At 39.3% G+C, this 15,803-nt stretch overlaps 1 protein-coding gene across 4 annotated transcripts in view; it reads left to right on the top strand.

Moving 5' to 3' along the window:
• The window catches only part of HOPX (HOP homeobox), a 41,798-nt gene that overhangs the window by 15,334 nt on the left and 10,661 nt on the right, over positions 1–15,803 (top strand). The gene's annotated exons all lie outside the window — the stretch shown is intronic.

Genomic DNA, 15,803 nt, shown 5'->3' with positions numbered 1-15,803 from the left:
GAAGGCTGCAGGGAGCCAAGATCACAGCACTGCACACCAGCCTGGGTGACAGAGCAAGACTACACACACACACACACACACACACACACACAGAGAGAGAGAGAGAGAGAGAGAGAGATCAGATGTATAAGGAACACAAAAAGGCCTGATGTTATTTAGCTTGGACAAGAGAAGGCTATAAAGCCACTGAATGATGGTGTTGAAAAGCATGGAAGGAGGTCGTGGAGGTCAATACCCAGCTCTTCACCTTGGCTTTTGAGGAAAAAATCCAAGACCAAGGGTTGGTGGGGCTGCAGTACAAAGGACATTAAGTAAGCCATGAGGTATTCCCTCATTATACAAAAAACATAGTGGAAAGAATTAATTATACAGGCAAACTCGGAAAGATGAGGCAGTCCACCAATCTTTTAATTTTTAAAGCCCCTTTTTTTGGTTTGTCTTTAGGCCTGTAATGAGTTAACATAGTCCTTCATTCATGGCATACACAAATTGTCTTGTGTGTATTTTATAGGTTTATAAAACCTAAGATATAAACCCCCTCTTAGGTTTTATATCTCATTCCATTTCTCCTGCTCTCCCACTGTCCCTCTTTTCTCTCTTTCTTTTCACTGAACACTAAAATTTTAAGAGGTATCTGTGTTGTTGATGATATTTCCAATGCATTATTATCAATAGTCTGTTAATTATATGTATCTTTTACTTTTGACTCCTCCAGTAATGGACATCTTTCTTGCCTCCAATTCTCTGAAATGATGCTGTAATGAATATTCTTATACATATGTTCTACCACCCTTTAGATCTGGTTCGTGGGAAACAGGAAGGGAAAGGAGTGGGCTAGAAGGCTTATGCTTTCTTTACACAGCATGGAATATTGAACTGTCCGTGAGAAATGGAAACATAATGTAACAAGTTAGTATTTCAAACATTTAGAAGCTTCTCCAGGTTCCCTTGTACTTTAATAAGAGATTGAGTGACACATAATTTTCTAGAACTAAGAGAGCACAGTCTTCAGTGATCTCCCCTTCTCAATATAATTTTCCTTTTTTTTATTAAAAAAATTTTTTTTAGCTAGTCAGGCTGGGTGCGGTGGCTCACACCTGTAATCCCAGCACTTTGGGAGGCTGAGGCAGGCAGACCACCTGAGCTCAGGAGTTCGAGACCAGCCTGGCCAATATGGCGAAAACTTGTCTCTACTAAAAATACAAAAAGGTGTGGTGGTGGGCGCCTGTTGTCCCAGCTACTCGGGAGGCTGAGGCAGTAGAATCACTTGAACCTGGGAGGGGAGGCAGAGGTTGCAGTGAGCCAAGATCAGTGCCACTAAACTGCAGCCTGGGTGACAGAGCAAGACTCCATCTCAAATAATAATAATAATAATAATAATTTTTTTTAGCCAATCAAATTTAGCAGTGGGGGATTGCATTCAATGTCATCTTCTTTTCTTTCTTTCTTTTTTTTTTTTTTAGACAAAGTTTTGCTCTGTCACTTAGGCTGGAGTGCAGTGGCACCATCTCGGCTGCAACCTCCACTTCTCGGGTTCAAGCAATTCTCATCCCTCAGCATCCAGAGCAGCTGGGATTGCAGGTGTGTGCCACCATGGCTGGCTAAGTTTTGTGTTTTTAGTAGAGATGGGGTTTCTCCATGTTGCCCAGGCTGGTCTCAAACTCCTGGCCTCAAGTGATCCTCCCACCTCAACCTCCCAAAGTGCTGGGATTACAGGCATGAGCCACTGTGCCCAGTCAAATGTCATTTTCTTAAACTTTGCTTTATCAATTCTAGAAGCATTTTATTTCTGGATATTGGTTATTGATTACCCAGAAAAAGCAAATGACATGTTCTAAGAAATCTTATTAGTCATGAGGTTGAGTGAAGTTTCTAAAACGTTTTGCCATTTTAATGATTGCAAAACCTGATGTCATTTAGTTGCCCAATTATATCGTGAGTCACTGGGAAAGCTGGATTAGACCTTAATAATGGTACCTTGTATTTATGTAGCGTTGATAATTTATAGTGCCATTCATAAACGTAATCCATCTCATTGAATCCTATAACACTGTGTGACAGGTGGGGCAGGTTAATAGCTTCAGTAGTAGATGATGAAATGGAGGTCTAAAGCAACTAAGAGAGTTGTCCAGAGTTACCTGGAGACTATGTGATAGAGCTGGAAGGAGACTCCGGGTCTTCTGAAGCTTCACTCAATCTCTTTCTGCAGTATCATGGCTGATGCTCAGAAAAGTGACCTATTGTGGGTTCAAAGCTATCCTCTGAGCTGGACATTCTGGTATATCTGTCCTTTTCAATTATTTCGTGATGTTAATGAGCTGGCTAAAGCTGCACACCCTCTGTTTGTCCTATTAGCTGAACACCTGCTCATAAAAACCACTCAGTTGGGGAAAATATCTGGTCCATATCACTGAGTAGCATGGCAACAAGCAACATGGGTGGTTGGACTTTGGCATAATTAGGAGCTCTGCAAGGCACCAGCTGTGGGTCATTTTATCCATGACCTAATTATAATCATAAAATAAGAATGGTAGTTGGACCATAAAAATAATAATCTATTAAAATATATTTATGCAAAGAGATAATTCCATTCTGTCAAAGACTCTTTTCTGGACTTTTCAAAATACTCAACTAACCTGAGGAAGTTCTGTCTGCTTGCAGTAGACGGTCTAATGGCCTAAGGAAAGCCATGTGATTGGGCAGCCTGAAAATATACTCATGGCGCATGTGCAACACCACAAGGTCTCTAATGTATCTTACTATGTAATTTGAGCTCAGGCAAAAATACTGTATAACCCAGCATATATTTTCAAAAAAACCAATCATGATGTCACATCCCCAGAATTACAAATGAAAAACTCTTTTCAGAGTCAGGCACTGGGAATGAGAACATTTTTAGAAAGAACATTTTAATGTTTTAAAGTGATTGGATGTCTACAGAGCAACATGACAATTTTATCTACTTGATTCTCCATTGTATGTGTAGCTTATGTGTATTAGATTTTTTTTTTTTTCACCCAGGCTGGGGTGCAATGGCATGATCTCGGCTCACTGTAACCTCTGCCTCCCAGGTTCAAGTGATTCTCCTGCCTCAACTTCCCGAGTAGCTGAGATTACAGGCGCCCACCACCATGCCTGGCTGATTTTTGTATTTTTAGTAGAGATGGAGTTTCACCATGTTGGTCAAGCTGGTCTCAAACTCCTGATCTCAAGTAATCTGCTCACCTCAGCCTCCCAAAGTAATGGGATTACAGGCATGACCCACCACGCCTGGCCTGTATTAGATTTTTTTAAACTACCAAACAGATTTATATCATCATTTAAGTTTTTGAGCACCTTCGTCCTCCATGCAACAAATATATCTCTCTATCCTGCGGCATATTGACCTAATTAATCTAATTATAAACAAAACATAAGAAGTTAAATGGGCAATCAAAAATTAATAACATACTCCAAAACACAAAAGGAATATAGCTGTCATTTAAACTTATTTGAGCCATTTTTCCTCTCTACAAACTATTTAGAAAGTTGATCCTTTTGTTATTTGCTTCCAAGCTTAGTAGTACACATTTCTCTTCTGGTTTAAAGGTTCTTTTTAGAAAATATTGAGACATTTCCCCCATATCAGAAATCTATTTGCCTCATTTATTGGAGGCAAATAGATTATTAGGACATTAGACATTTTCAAAGAGATTTGATAATTCAATTTGTTTGACAAATCAGACCCCTTCTCTATTATCTGGTTTGAAAAGCCCTGAGTGCTTGGCTGTGCCCCATAGAAATCTCTAGGACAAACCATTTTTGCTTCTCTGTTTGTATTTGATCACAGGACTGACTCTGTTGGAGATGTAATGGATATTCACACTTACTAAGCATTAGCACAACCATATTGACAATAACCAAAGCAGGCAGAGGCCCAAGCATAACTCAGTCTACCAGACAGATTCCTATCCTACATATTCAAGTTGCAATAAAAATGAAAGATCAGGAAATTTGAAGCTAAACTGTTTCCTCTTACCTTTAACCACAGAGTTGCAACACTATGCATTTTTAAGAGGGAAAAACAGCCTCCTGTTCATCACTGTGGTTAAATATATGTTGTTCTGTCCTCCAGCATCCTAACATACCCGCATCTTGCTAATCCCTAACAGAAGTTAGGGTACCTAGGTACAAGAGTAGCATTTTTGCTATTCTATACCTAAGTGAGAAATTTAACATTTTATGTATGATAAGGGCACCAGATATCCAGGTTTGCCTGGGACACTTCTGATGTATGCGTGTTGTACTGGTGTTATTATTATTATTATTATTTAGAAACAGAGTCTCTCTCTATTGCCGGGTTGGAGTGTAGTGGTGTGATCTCGACTCACTGCAACGTCTGCCTCCCGGGCTCAAGCAATTCTCCTGCCTCAGTCTCTTGAGTAGCTGGGACTACAGGCCCCTGCTACCTCGTCTGGCTAATTTTTGTATTTTTAGTAGAGATGGGGTTTTGCCATGTTGGCCAGGCTGGTCTCGAACTCCTGACCTCAGGTGATCCACGCGTCTCAGCCTCCCCTGGTCTAATTATTAATAGCACTCTTTTTATTCTTCACTGTTCTAGGTTAGGTGACAAATTATATGATCACATTAACTTAACAGCCAGGTTGAATACTAAAAAGCACCTTCGTTCTGAATGTTTCATGGGCTCCTCCGTTGTCCCTTGAAGTAGAAACTAGGCACAAAGTCGTTCAGCAAATCAGGAGCAGAGCCTAGAATAGGGCTCCGTCCTCTTCTTTCTTGAGTCAGCAACATCAGCAAACTGTTGATGAGGAAGAACCCTATCACTTAAAACCTAGGCCACTCTGACTGTCAGAATTTGAGAAGAGAAACTTCCTCAGAAGTCATCTGGCCCACACCTTCACTTTTCTAGATTAAGAAATAAGTATAACACTTCTGGAAATGCACATGCCATTTTACACTAGAAAAGTTCAAGGTTGTTTCATGAGCATAATCTCACTGGATCACAGCTGGAGTAAAGAGGCAAGGAAGGACATTCTTAGTCACATTTTACAGAGAAGAGAACTAGGTTTTAAATAAGTTAAATAATGCAGCCAAGGATATGCGAGTATGAAGTGGAGGCATTAGAACTGAAATCCAGCCCTGACTCCATACCCAGTGCCCTTCCTATGTCTCCATACCAGTTAAATATTTTCATTCGTGAGGATTTAAAGCATATTTCCTACATATATTTTATCCATTACAGATACGTAAACATCCCCTCTGCAACTAATGCTATATACTCAAAAGTATCTCCTTTCAGAGCCAGGCATAACGGCTTAGACCTGCAATTTCAATGACTTGGGAGGATTGCTTAAGGCCAGGAGTTCAAGACCAGCCTGGGCAACACAGCAAGGTCCCATCTCTAAAAAACCTAAAAAAAGAACAGGCACTTTAGTTCTGCTTCTCTATCTTCCTACATGCCAAGAGCTCTGGCCAGCAACTAAACTGTTCCTGCCTGACAGCACCACTTGGCGGTTGGGTAGGGAAATGAGAGGCCAAAATCTTTCTGTCTCCTTCTTTCTGGTGCCTTGGGTAGAAGGATGAGGAGGAGAAGAAAATGCAAAGTAACTCCTGCTTTTTCTTTATTGTTCACGGTTAACAGCATGAATCATATCTCAAACAACCTATTTCTCATATTGATATTTCCATTCTCCTTTGTTCGCTTTCTTTATTTCATCTATGACACAAGTATATAAATATAATCAGTTTGGCCGGGTGCTGTGCCTCGCTCCTGTTAATCCCAGCACTTTGGGAGGCCGAGGCAGGTGGATCACCTGAGGTCAGGAGTTCGAGACCAGTCTGGTCAACATGGCAAAACCCCGTCTCTACTAAAAATACAAAAGTCAGCCTGGCATGGTGGTAGGCGCCTTCAGTCCCAGTTACTCAGGAGGCTGAGGCACAAGAATTGCTTGAACCCAGGAGGCGGAGGTTGCAGTGAGCTGAGATCACACCACTGCACTCCAGCCTGGGTGACAGAGTGAGACTCCATCTCGAAATAATAATTACACCAGTACAACAGGCATACATCAGAAGTGTCCCAGGCAAACCTGGATATCTGGTCCTCTTATTATACATAAAATGTTAAATTTCTCACTTAGGTATAGAATAGCAAAAATGCTACTCTTGTACCTAGGTATCATACTGCTGTTAGGAATTAGCAAAATGCTGGTATGTTAGGATGCTGGAGGACAGAACAACATATATTTAACCACAGTAATGGACAGGAGGCTGTTTTTCCCTCTTAAAAATGCATAGTGTTGCAACTCTGTGGTTAAAGGTAAGAGGAAACAGTTTAGCTTCAAATTTCCTGATCTTTCATTTTTATTGCAACTTGAATATGTAGGATAGGAATCTGTCTGGTAGACTGAGTTATGCTTGGGCCTCTGCCTGCTTTGGTTATTGTCAATATGGTTGTGCTAATGCTTAGTAAGTGTGAATATCCATTACATCTCCAACAGAGTCAGTCCTGTGATCAAATATAAACAGAGAAGCAAAAATGGTTTGTCCTAGAGATTTCTATGGGGCACAGCCAAGCACTCAGGGCTTTTCAAACCAGATAATAGAGAAGGGGTCTGATTTGTCAAACAAATTGAATTATCAAATCTCTTTGAAAATGTCTAATGTCCTAATAATCTATTTGCCTCCAATAAATGAGGCAAATAGATTTTTGATATGGGGAGAAAATATCAGTGTTTTCTAAAGAGAACCTTATGCTTTTATATCAAGATAAAGGAAAGTCATACTTCTTGATGGGAAGATGAAATTCAATCAACATGCATTTAATAGATATTCACTGAGTACCTACCCATGTGTCAGCGACAATTCTGGATACCTGGACACATCGAAGCTGTGCTATAAATCTGTACAGTCCTCAATAGTTCCTTGAAACTCTCATCAATATCTGTACCAAAACCTCATTTCCCTAAAAAAGATTTTAATTAAAATTGAATTTTCTTAAGTATTTTCTTTTAAATAACTTCTTATTAAATTGCACCAGGATATTTCAATAGGATTATTTTATACTTTTTTCCATTACAGATGTGTAGCATTTTAGTACCTGTATAACCTCTAGTGGGTTAGCCTGGGATCTTACCTACACATTTGGAATACTCTTTCTCGAGAAAACTTTTCCTGAATTCATAACAATCATCATAGAGCTAGATTAGATCTTTAGAAAAGCAACCTGTTTACAAAATGGAGATCGCCTATAAGGAGATGATGGAAATGGAATTGCTTTCTTTTGTTTGCCCGTTTATTTCTATGAAAGTAGACTAAATACTCCACTTATTTCATAGCACATTCAAAGAAGAAGCCTAGGGTTTTATGAGCATCTTTCACTATTTCCCCAAGTTTCCACATACAAGATTAGAACACGAATTGGGCTATCAATGAAAAGAACTCAGTGCATATGCAGAGTTTTATGTCCAGAGTTGACTAATGATTCATTCACTGCTGGAAGTCATTCACAGACACCCTTTCCTCCAATGGCTTTTCATAATATCTTCCTGTTTTCAGTAGGTGGCTACAGAAAGTCTGGACTACTGAGAGACTTGTTTCAACAACAGTTTCAGGAGGATCCTTAATTAAACAAAACTCTGTACCTCTAGGGATAAAGTGGCAGCAATCATCACTGAGCTCCAGCTGGTCTGGTTGAAGCCAGCCGTTCTATTCTATCAGATGCTGTAATGTTTCTTGTTTGTATTTTGTATTATTCACATAATGCCATCTTTCAATGATGTCTGCATCAATTGAAGAAGAGCGTGTGGAAAGCCAGCCTGGCTGGTGGTGCCGGTGGTTTTAACTGAAATCACTGGCTAATCCATTGAGCTAGGGCAGAGCCATGTCTGGTCACCAACATGCCGTAGGGAGGGAAGTACTCAGACTGGCCGCACCCACAGGGAGCCAGGGCAGACACAAGGCACGGCCTTCCTTCTGTTCCTCGAGCCCACCTGGCTCTACTTCCCCTTTTACCACAACTTCCCATCAAGGATCTGCTGTCTGCAGAACTGTTCAGTGGCAAAGAGGAAAGATGGTGTAGTGATTAAGGACATGGATGCAGAAGTTAGATTTTCTGAGTTGGGTCTCTTCTCTGTCACATACTAGATTTGTGATTTGGAGAAAGTTATATCCATCTTCTTCGGAAGGGTATATAAGTTTCCATCTATATAAGTTTCTACATATATAAAATGAAAATAAGAACACATAGTGTTGCTGCTCCTCTGATGATAAAGTGAATGAATGCATCTAAGGCACTTAGACAGGACCTGCGACATAGTAATTATTCCATAAATATGTTGTCACTATTGTTATAATAACAGAGGTAAGGTTTTGGTAGGTGATTCAGCAATAGGAATCAAATCTATGTTGTTTGGGGGCACTGAGGATGATATCAAAAGACTAGAGTGTATTTTCTCCAATTTTACATTTTGCCTAGACCTTGTTGAACACAGAGCAGTTTTTTCTGAAGTTATGTCCTAAATCAAGTCATGTCAAATGCCATTGGCTAGGTTCTGTTCAACAGCCATCCAGTGGGCACATATTAAGTCCCAGACTCTCCTAATGACTACTGGGGAGATTTAAATGTATAAGAAATGACATATCCCCCATAGAAGTGCATATAATTTAGTGGGGAAGACAGGCTCATGAACAAATTATTTCAAAACAATTTCAGCCAGGCATGGTGGTTCATGCCTATAATCCCAGCACTTTGGGAGGCCAAGGCATGAGGACTGTGCTGAGCTCAGGAGTTTGAGACCAGTCTGAGTAACATAGTGAGATCCCATCTCTACTAAAAATAAAGAAAACCAGCTGGACGTCTGGGTGCTCACATGTAGTCCCGCCTACTCAGGAGGCTGAGGTGGGAAGATTGCTTGAGCCCTGCAGTTGAGGCTGCAGTGAGCCATGATTGGGCCATTGCACTCCAACCTGGGTGACAGAGCAAGACCCTGTCTCCAACAAAACAAAACAAAGAATTTCCATTTGGTCATTACCCTTATAGGCCATGACAATCTCAAAAAATTGACTCACCAATTCATAAAATATTTGTTCCTCCTTGTTATCAATTTCCTCATTATTCATCTTCTGTCCCTTATGCTTCCTCATTAATAGATGAAAGGAGAGGGGGAACTGGGGAGTGGTGGTGAGGAAGGAGCAGAGAAATTATTATTTTAGTGAAAATGCTAACAACTAAGTATAACCCGATGCACAATGTACAAGTATATAATGAGAAAACATGCCTATGATATCACACTTCTCCCTGCCATGCCATTCTTGAGAAGTTCCATGCAGGGATACATGTTACGATAAGGCAACATATACAGCATTGGATGTGCTTTTTTTTTTTTTTTTTTTTTTAAAGGGGTCTAATTTCAACCATTGTGCTTTACCATTCCAGAAAGATAAGAGATTGTAACCTAGAAGAAATGAAATTTATAAGCTCTTCTTACTGGTTTGCCTTCCAGGGGATACTTTACTGAAAGTCTAGCTCATAGCTATTTAAAGAATAGTAATAGCAGGCTGGGCATGGTGGCTCACGCCTGTAATGACAGCACTTTGGGAGACTGAGGTGGGTGGATCACTTGAGGCTAGGAGTTTGAGACCAGCCTGCCCAACATGGCAAAACACCGTCTCTACTAAAAAAAAAAAAAAAAAAATCATAATCATAATAAAAAATTAGCTGGGCATGGTAGCACACATCTGTAATCCCAGCTACTAGGGAGGTTGAGGCAGGAGAATCGCTTGAACCCGGGAGGTGGAAGTTGTGGTGAGCTGAGATCACACCACTGCACTCCAACCTGGGTGATAGAGTGAGACTCCATCTCAAAAAAAAAAAAAAAATATCTTCCAAGCAAGCACTTTACAGTTGAGAGACATGTTCCCTATAATAATATCATACGAACTTTACCATAAAGCTGTGAACTAGGCAAAGGCAGACATTATTATATTCCCTGTTTACATAAATGAAATGGAGGTTCAGCAAAGTGACATTTCAGGTAATTGGTACAGAAGACTTCTGATTATTTGACCTTTTTTCTACATTAATTCCAATTTCATTTTGTTCTTAATTCTGCCGTGTTTCTAAAACAGAGTGGTTCCTAAGGCAAGAGGAAAGCCAACCTAGAAAGGAGGACCTGGGAAATAGCAAACTGGTTTAGCAACTACACAGAGTACCTATAAAGGCACACATCAGGCCGGGCGCGGTGGCTCACACCTATAATCCTAGCACTTTGGGAGGCCGAAGCGGGCGGATCACGAGTTTCAACATGGTAAAACTCCATCTCTACTCAAAATACAAAAATTTAGCCAGGTGTGGTGGCGGGTGCCTGTAATCCTAGCTAATCAGGAAGGAGAATCGCTTGAACCCGGGAAGCGGACGTTGCAGCGAACCGAGATTGTGCCACTGCACACCAGCCCGTGAGACAGTGCCAGACTCCATCTCAAAAAAAAAAAAAAAAAAAAGCACACATCGTATATGCAGAACTGAAAATTTTCAAAAGACAGCACTTAGCGTTTTTAAGAGATGGATTAATTACTGAGATATATACCATCCCGTAGCAGGGCTGAAACATCAAAAACCAAACCTGATGACACCTTAATCTGACAAAAATTGCAGGAATAAGAGGTACCCAGGAGGGTGTGGTCACTGGTGACCAGTGGGAATGGCATGGATTCAAGTATAGTTGCCATCTCGGTCTTCCTGCCTCATCAAGTCAAGTGCAGGGTGTTCTAGGAGAACAGCAGGCTTGCTTGTCCTGAATTAGCAAGTGGTTCGGCATGTACCTGTAATTGTTACATGTGGTCAAAAGTTAAGAGCTCAGACTTTGCAGAACAAAGGAACAACCTGCCCAGATCGTCTGTATTTCAATTTACTCTTGTGAAAAATGGAATCAGAACAAAACTTGAAAGGAGAGATTCCATTTTTTATTCTTTTATTGCCTAATATCAAGTAGATGTTAGGGCTTTTTAAGGAGATACATGAAAGTCTCAAAGAATGTCGCCCCAGTAGCCAAGTAATGAAGCAGGAGAAGGTTGACAATGGCCTATATCCCACAGTGGGAAAGAAAAGACGGGCTGCCTCCAGCCCCAACTCTTCACTAAAGGGACACACGATGATTAAGTTAGAGCTTAAAGATTCAAATAGGTGATTTGGTGATATCTTAGAACCTCTGACATCAATAGAGCATAAGAAAAATATATCTAAGGGCTGGGCACAGTGGCTCATGCCTGTAATCCCAGCGCTTTGGGAGACGGAAGCGGGCAGGTCACTTGAGGTTAGGAGTTCCAGACCAGCCTGGCCAACATGGCAAAACCCCGTCTCTACTAAAAATACAAAAATAAGGAAGGGTGTGGTGGTGTGCATCTGTAATCCCAGCTACTCAGGAGGCTGAAGTAGGAGAATCGTTTGAATCCAGGAGACGGAGGCTGCAGTGAGCCAAGATCACACCACCGCACTCCAGCCTGGGCAACTGAGTGAGACTCCGTCAAAAAAAAAAAAAAAAAAAAGAAAGAAAGAGAGAGAGAGAGAGAAAGAAAGAAAGAGAGAGAAAGAAAGACAGACAGACAGACATTTGGACGAATGAATCAGTCTTGATGCTCATTAAATCAAGAGCCTTTACTGCTATAGCCAGAATAAAAGGTAGAATTCTGAGTCTTCCTCTGATGCTGTAGACAATTTAACTCTTAAAAAAAAAACTCAAAATAGAACTAATTCCATTCTGATTTCTAAGAGAGAATTGTGAGAGAAATGAAAATAACTAATATCAAACTGCTTTTGAACTGGCACTTAGCTGTTTAAACATTTAAGCTCATCATTTGAGTTTACATGTATATCCTATTTTAAACCCACAGCCTAACAGTTTTCTGTCCATCTTTCTTTTACACTTTATTTTCATTTTTCTTTTACACTTGCCATCTCTCCCTTTTTTCTTCTTCTGTAATTGGTCATTTTCAATCTATCTCTGTGGTTTTCATCTGGAGACTTTGATATTTACTTTTGTGGGAGGGACTAATAATTAATATGGCTAACACATTTTAAAGCGCAAAATCAAATCCTGACTCCCAGGAGTTCTGTAGAAGGGAAAATGGGAACATTTTTAGCATGATACAGACAAAGGGTCTAGTAATTAGTTTTCTATACATTTTATTTGTTTTGTTCTTGGCGACCAATGGAAATAACTGGGCTAGCCTGGAAACAGAGGCCATAACTCTCACAAAATACCTCAACTCCCCTTTTGGGCTGCAACAGGAAATATTTTTACACAGTAAGCAGTAAACATGTGGAAACTTTTAGCCCCAAGATGTCATGCAGGCTGAAAACATAAATAGCTTCAAGAAGGCTTAGATACTATTCATGGATAAAAAGAACACTCAATAACTTTGGCAAAAACTAAGTTTGACCGTACAAGTGTTGATGAGGATTTGGAGCAAAGGAAATTTCACACACTGGTGGTGAGGGGGGTAGTTTTGTTCAACAACTTTCAAATACAAGTTGACATTATATTGTAAAGCTAAACAGCACACACTCTGTAAACCAGGAGTTCTACCCCTACTGTATACCCTAGAGAAATCCTCATAGAGAGGCTGCAGAAGGCATATACAAGAATGTTCAGAGAGGCAATGTTCAAATAGAAAAAAATCTGAAAACAACCTAGATATCCACCAGTAGGAAAAGACATCTATGACATAAATTGTATATTCACAAAATTAAAACAGCATTGAATATGAATGAACTTCTCTATATGCAGAATGTGGATTTGTTTTGGAAACACTGTTGAGTGAAAAAAGCAACTTACAGAAAAATTATATATGGTATGACACCATTTTTATACGACTCAAGAGCAAAACTAAAAAAAAATGTTCTTTTAGGGATCCATACATATGTGATAGAACTAATTTAAAAGGCAGTGACTGGATGCAGTGGCTCATGCCTGCAATCCCAGCTACTCAGGAGACTGAGGCCTGAAGATCACTTAAGCCCAGTTACAGTGAGCTATGATGGCATCACTGCACTCCAACCTGAGGGTGACAGCAAGACCCTGCCTCTAAAAAATTGAAATAAAATGAAAAGCAAAGGAATGATTAATGCAAAATTCAGAATTGTTTTTTTTTTCTGGGGGCAGGTCAGCAAGGGAATGGGATTCGGGGCGAAAAACAGATAGCTCCCATAGTCTTGGTAATGCTTTAATTCTTAAATTGAGTGGGGTTCACTAGTGTTTATTTTATGCTTCATAAGTTACTTATACATGACATATATCCATTTGACACCTAATATTTGCATGAAAAATGAAAATATTTACTTCCCTAATCTTCTAAATAGTCTTGGAAAACAACCCTTATACTTTTCCAAAAATTTTATTTGGTAACAATAATCAAATAAAACTTTGAGCAAGGTGGACAACTGGTCTGATTGAGGACATTGTTATATAGGGGGAAAAAATTTTGTTTTCAAATCCCAAAGTCATAAATGCTTATTATAGAAAATTTGAAAAAGCAGAAAAATATAAAGAAGAAAATGTTTTAGATTGTGCAAATCCATAGTTGCACAATCTAGATATAATATTAACATTTTGTGGGATTTCTTTCAGGTTTTTTTAAATATGTAAAGTTGAAATCAATATAACATTTTAAAATGCATTTTCCTATTTAGATTTGGGATCTTGTTCCATAAAGGTAGGAATGATGCTATGTATTTGGGATGTATTCAGAGTAATCTTCGGTTCTAAGTTGTATTGAATATGTTTTGTACATAAATAATAACTTACATTTTAGCATTTCCCTCACTGGGAAATTTAAGGAATTAGAGGAAAACAGTCATACTTAAGATTGCCAAATCTCTTCCATTGTGATTTCTGGCATCTAAGTCATTTATTAAAATGTGTGTGATGAACTGGAAGGAGTTTTCCTTTCGATGATTTGCTATCTTAAACTCTGATCTCAACACAAGAATGCATTTTTCTGAAAGGGTTTTAAAAGGGTTTTATTTCATTCCTGAACTTTTGAAAGCATAGGAGAATATCTGTTTTCTTTTGCTAATTTGTAATTTTAAAGGCATTTTCCCCATTTCTGACCACATATACAAAAGATTAATAGCATTAGGTTTAAATTAATCATTCTAATGTCTACTTCTAAAAGCTTATTCCTTTAAAATGACTTCAACCTACCATCTACTTAAATGTTAAAATGATATGCAGCATTAAAGCAGATATAAGGCATAAGAATATTTAGAATTGATTTTAATGGTTCAATTGCAAATCTTTTCAAGAGCTGAAATACCTTTTGTGTCTCTCCCATGCTAGGTTTCTAAAATGCAGTTCTGGTCCAAGAGGTCTATGGTGGGCTTAGACGTTTCCATAGGTAATTCTGAAGCCCATCCAGGCTTGAGAAGCACTGCTGTTAGCTTAAGGATACCAATCGCCAAGTTTATACTTAAAAGAACAATTCTTTCTCTCTCTCTCTCTCTCTCTCTCCAGCTCTTGTGCTAGCCTGGAGAGGCAGATGAATAGTTGACTTCTGTTTTTCAATTTCTGGGGGGGGCCTTGACAGTTTGGGCGATGCCCTCTCCTACCCTCTTCAGAGAAACTGAATAAGTGACGAAAGGGAAGACCCCATCCCCTTCCAAAGACCTACCACTTCTTTTGCGGAAGTGGCCACACATCATTTTTCTCACTTAGGAAAATACAAAATGTTTCAAGAGCCCATTGCTTCCAGGAAGTTCACAGTGAACATAAAAGAAATATAGACTAAAGAAAAATCCACTGGCTTGTTTCCCTTTTGGCCAGCTCACCACAGGACTCTGGGTTAATCTGGAGAATCTGCCATTGATAATCTTTTTCTCTTGGTTTGATATTAGTGCTATTACAAAGAGGTTAGAATGGCTGGGAGAGGGAGGATAAGATGGCAAATGTGAGCCCAAAGCAATTTTTTGGTTACTACAAAGGTAACCAAAGATTCCCAGTTGATAGCGCTTTTTGTGAGCTAGTTTATATAGGTAGATACTTTTAAAATAAATGATTACAGGATCAGGGGACAAAAGTAGAGCCATTGGGTTGACACAACTGTCTACGCCAGGCATTGGAATTAATTTAGAAAAAAGCCAGCAGCTTGCATTTAACATCTTGAAAACGCTTATGCAATGTCTTCCCCCAACCACAAAGGAAAAATATAACCACAGGACAAATTACTCTTTGAATATTTGATGAGATATGAGTAGCCACAACAATAACACTTGTGCTAAGATTAACGTTTGAGTAGCTTTAAAGTATTTTTAGTTCTTTTAATCTGAAATTGTTTAGACTATCTTCAGAGAAACTTCTCAACTGTTTTCTTACTGGAAATAGTTGAAAAGCTTTATACGGCCAAGGTTACCCAGCCAGTTTGATTTATATCTTCTTTGAGAGAGACAGAGTGAGAGAAGAAACGAAGTAACAGCAAACATTTGTCAAGCAAAGGGCTGAGAGCTTTGCAGAGAAATAACAGATACATCTGACTATAGAGATTGTGCACCTTCATTTCTAGAAATCAGGTTTGCTTGGTGTACCTTGGAGAAGTAGGTGCTTTCAAATGGTCCTCCCACAAGTCTTAGCAGCTAACCAAGGCCAATGATTCTCAGTCAACTAACCCAAGGAGTTCTTTAAAGTTAACCAGGACGTCTCCACAAAATCTCATACAAAGTCCTGTAACAATAAGCCACAGAAATCTAATAAAATAAAATGCACTAAATTAAATGTAAGACCAATAGAAGCCCTTGAGGTTTTTTTTTTTTTTTT

Source organism: Mandrillus leucophaeus, unplaced genomic scaffold (genome assembly GCF_000951045.1).
Source record: "Mandrillus leucophaeus isolate KB7577 unplaced genomic scaffold, Mleu.le_1.0 Scaffold570, whole genome shotgun sequence".
Lineage (NCBI taxonomy): Eukaryota > Metazoa > Chordata > Mammalia > Primates > Cercopithecidae > Mandrillus > Mandrillus leucophaeus.
The sequence above is the reverse complement of the archived record's forward strand: the minus strand, read 5'-3'. Positions and strand labels throughout refer to the sequence as shown.